The sequence below is a fragment of the Chenopodium album genome, chromosome 8, assembly GCF_948465745.1.
Source record: "Chenopodium album chromosome 8, dcCheAlbu1.1, whole genome shotgun sequence".
NCBI classification, from domain to species: Eukaryota; Viridiplantae; Streptophyta; class Magnoliopsida; order Caryophyllales; family Amaranthaceae; genus Chenopodium; species Chenopodium album.
Window position 1 is genome coordinate 45679632 of NC_137841.1, and position 4698 is coordinate 45684329.

General features: G+C 42.6%; 1 non-coding gene across 1 annotated transcript; it reads right to left on the minus strand.

The window, feature by feature from the left end:
• Positions 1–322: 322 nt before the first annotated feature.
• LOC145556992 (small nucleolar RNA R71) lies at positions 323–429 on the minus strand. The gene has a single exon (XR_014092076.1). It is a non-coding gene; the product is annotated as a small nucleolar RNA R71 (small nucleolar RNA).
• Between the last annotated feature and the right edge of the window lie 4269 nt (positions 430–4698).

Consider the following 4698-nt stretch of genomic DNA (forward strand, 5'->3'; position numbering starts at 1 on the left):
CATTTTTAGGTGTCTACACTACCCGTCACGGAAACCAACTTCTCAATCCATCCACAATATACTCGAATGGTCCAATCGGAGCAATTTTCCGGAAGTACTAGTGAGGACCCTATTGAACATTTAGACCGATTCCTTGAATTGTGCGCAATGATGCAAACCAATGAAGTGAGTCAAGACTACATTCGAATGCACCTTTTTCGGAAATCTCTCACCGGACGAGCAAAGAAATGGCTAAAGCAAGTAAAGCCTAACACTCTCACAACATGGAGGGAGGTTGTAAAGGCGTTCTCGAAGCGCTTTATCTCCGAAGAGAAGACCGCCGAAATGAGAAGGAAAATTGCATTATTTGAGAAAGAGGCCGATGAAAGTCTTGGTGAAGCATGGGAGAAATTCAAAGAGTTGGTGCAAGCATGTCCCCACCATGAGTATAATCAAGGGTTGCTCATGCGGTTTTTCTACGAGGGATTGGAGCCAATGTCAAGAGCCAATTTGGTTGCGAGGGCGGGTGGTCAATTAATCAAAATCCCTCAAAATCAAGTTGAAGCCACAATAGAAGAGGTAGCAAATAATTACTCTTGGGGGGGCCGAAGAAGAAACGCTCCAAAGAGAGGTGGTATTTACAAATTTGAGAAAGTTGATCAATTACAACATCAAATTGATCAACTAACAAAAGGGCTTTCGAAGTTGAACACGAGTGTGAATGAAAGTTCAAGTGGTGGAGCAAGCTCTTTTCAAGTTAACTTTTTCTCTTGTCAAAATTGTGGAGGAACGAACCATGATACGTCCTATTGTGGAGGTTTAAGCCCTGAACATGTAGCGGCATACAACACAAAGCAAGAGCGATTTAGAGGAAGCGGCGGTATAGTAGCTTGGAGACAACCACCACCCGGGTATGTACCTCAATCTCAACAATGGAACCAACAAGCTCAACCTTCCTATAACTCCAACCCTCAATATTAAAATCCACCTCCATCTCAACCCCAAAACCCAAGAGGAAGCTATCCAAGGAACAACCAATACAACAATCAAACTCAAGCACCTCAAAGAAACCATCAAGAACAAGCACCTTAAGCAGAGCTAACTCAAACTCAACTCCTCCAAGCCATGCATGCGCAAATGCAATCTTTTGGGCAACAAATGCAAGAGATAAGAGCTCACAACAAGATGGTTGATTCACAACTAGCTCAATTGGCCGAGAGAACTCCTTTCAATTCACCATCCACTCTTCCCGGACAACCACAACCTAACCCATCTCACAATAAAAAACCCGATACATGCAAGGCAATCACATTGAGGTCGGGAACTTCCTATGAAGGGCCAAATGAAGGGGATAGTGAGGAAAAGAAGGGAGTAGAGGAGAGTGTGAATGAAAACAAGGGAGGTGAGAAAGAAAAAGGTGATGAGATAGAAGGAGGTTTGAAGAAGAAGAAGCTTGACAATGAGAAGACAACTTCAATTCCTAGTGAGGCTAGGAATCTTGATGGACCGGTTCCTTTTCCCGGTCGGCTTGCGGAGAGGAAGTTGAATGACAAGTTCACAAATTATCTTAGTGTCATGAAGAATTTGCATATCAACCTCCCTTTTCTTGAAGTTGTGACACAAATGCCATCTTACTCCAAGTTCCTGAAGGATATTCTCACCAACAAGAGGAAGCTCAATGATGAGCTTATCACCCTTCCACATCAAGTGAGTGCTCTTGTCCAACATAAAATGCCCAAGAAGGAGAAAGACCCGGGATGTTTCACTTTGCCGGTGAAAATTGGGAACATGAAAGCTAGGGGCGCCTTAGTCGATCTTGGAGCAAGTGTTAGTTTAATCCCTCTATCCATTGCTCAAAAACTCAATATAGAGATGATCCCTACAAGGAAGACAATTCAATTAGCCGATCGATCGGTGAAATTACCTTGTGGAAAGCTTGAGAATGTTCCAATTTAAGTGGGTCACATCTACGTGCCTTGTGACTTTGTAGTGATGGATATGGAGGAGGATGTTAACACTCCTTTGATTTTGTGACGTGAAGCTCTTAAAACTTTGGGGGCGGTCATAAATTGCAAGAACAACACCATCACTTGTGAAGTGGCCGATGAAAAGATTGTCTTTGAATTTTCTAAGTTGCTCAAGACCCCCATGGTTGAAAAATGCTATAGAGTTGATGTCGTGAATGAAGAGCTAGATCGCTTGGGGAAGGTCGTGATGAGGCCTCAAGATCCAATGATAAAAGCCCTTACATGCAAAGAAGAGTTCCACTCTCAAGAGGCTAAAGAATTTGTCATGGCAATGGTGGAATCCTCAAAGGAGGAAGTTAAACAACAAGTTGAGACCGAGCTTGAGTCCAAGGAGGAGAAATTGGAGGAGAGTTCTAAGCCTCCTCCTAAGGTAGAACTAAAGCCCCTTCCCCCTTCTTTGAAATATGCTTTTCTTGATAAGGAGGGAAAATACCCTATTATTGTCAATGCTACCCTAGATGGTCTTAATTTGGAAAAACTTCTTGATGTTTTAGGAAATATAGGGATGTGATAGGGTATAGCATTGATGATATTAAAGGTATTATCTCTTCTTTATGCATGCATCGTATTCATCTTGAAGATGATCATTCAACCTCCATTGAACCTCAAAGAAGGTTGAACCCCCACCTTCAAGAGGTTGTGAAGAAAGAAATTTTGAAACTACGTGAGGCGGGCATCATCTATGCTATCTCCGATAGCAAATGGGTTAGTTCGGTTCATGTAGTTCCAAAGAAGGGTGGGATGACCATAATCAAGGATGAAAAGGGAGAGGAAATCTCCACCCGGACGGTAACCGGGTGGAGAAGGTGCATTGATTATAGGAGATTGAACAAAAACACCAAGAAAGATCATTTTTCTCTTCCTTTCATGGACCAAATGCTTGAAAGGCTTTCTAACCATGCTTTCTTTTGTTTGTTGGATGGGTATTCCAGATTTTTCCAAATCCCTATCCATCTAAGTGATCTAGATAAAACTACTTTCACATGTCCATATGGGACATTTGCATACCGAAGAATGCCATTCGGATTATGCAATTCTCCCTCTACTTTTCAAAGATGCATGACTTCCATTTTCTCTGAGATGCTTGAAAAAGAAATTGAGGTTTTCATGGATGATTTTAGTGTTGGTGGCTCGTCTTTTGACACTTGTCTTTTTAACCTTGAAAAAGTTTTGAAAAGGTGTCAAGAGATGAGTTTGGTTTTAAATTGGGAAAAGTGCCATTTTATGGTCGAGGAGGGCATTGTCCTCGGCCATAAGGTTTTAAAAAATGGCATTGAGGTTGATCCGGCCAAAGTTTCGGTGATTGAAAAGTTGCCCCCTCCTACTTCAATCACGGGGGTACGGGCTTTTCTTGGGCATGTCGGTTTTTACCGGAGGTTTATCAAAGATTTTTCTTCAATCGCCAAACCCTTGACCGAATGACTCAAAAAAGAGGTTGTTTTTTACTTTCATGAGGCTTTCCTTGAGGCGTTTCGTAAGCTCAAGGAAGCTCTCATTTCTTCTCCCGTTGTGCAAGCTCCGGATTGGAGCTTGCCTTTTGAGCTAATGTGCGATGCTAGTGACTTTGAAGTAGGTGCCGTTCTTGGTAAAGAAACAAGGAAAATCATGTGTTACCTACTACGCAAGTCGGACTCTAGATGAGGCTCAAAGGAATTACACAACAACGGAGAAAGAGATGTTAGCGCTAGTGTTTGCATTCGATAAGTTTCGGTCTTATCTCATATGCTCAAAAGTTATCGTGTACACGGATCACATCGCGGTGTGGTATCTCATGACCAAGAAAGAAGCAAAGCCTCGCTTGATCCGTTGGGTTCTCTCTCTCCAAGACTTTCACATGGAAATGAGGGACAAGAAGGGAGCGGAGAACTATGTAGCGGATCATTTGTCTAGGCTACCATTTGAGAACAAGGAGGATGTACCGATTAATGATGAGATAGGATTCGAGGCTCTCATGGCTTTGGTGTCAACTTCTACCCCTTGGTACGCGGATATAGCCACATATCTTGCGTGTGGAGTCGTTCCCCCGAAGTACTCTTCTCAACAAAAGAAGAAGTTTTTCAAGGAGGTGAGAAGATAATTTTGGAATGAACCATACCTATTCAAGCAATGTGGAGATGGCCTTTATCAGAAGTGCGTTCCAGATCATGAAATTCAAGGTGTTCTTGAGCATTTCCACTCACTACCATGTGGAGGACATGGTGGTGTTGACAAAACAGTGGCAAAAATCTCTCAATCCTTATTGTGGTGGGCGACAATGCATAGAGACGCCCACCAATTCGTTGCGCAATGTGATAGATGTCAAAGAAGCGGAGGCATTACCAAGAGGGACGAAATGCCCCAACAAAGTGTTTTAGAATTTGAACCCTTCGATGTTTTGGGGGTGGATTTTATGGGGCCTTTCATTTCTTCTTGTGGGAATCTATATATCTTGGTAGAAGTCAATTATGTGACAAAATGGATTGAAGCCATACCCTCACCTACCAATGATCACAAGTTTGTGCTTAAGCTCCTAAAGAAGATCATCTTTCCCAGGTTTGGAGTTCCGAGGGTGCTAATTAGTGATTGAGGCTCCCATTTCGCCAAAAAGAAATTTGAAGCTCTTCTCAAGAGATATGGCGTTCATCACAAGGTTGGATTACCTTACCACCCTCAAACTCAAGGACAAGTGGAGGTCTCGAATCGTGAAATAAAA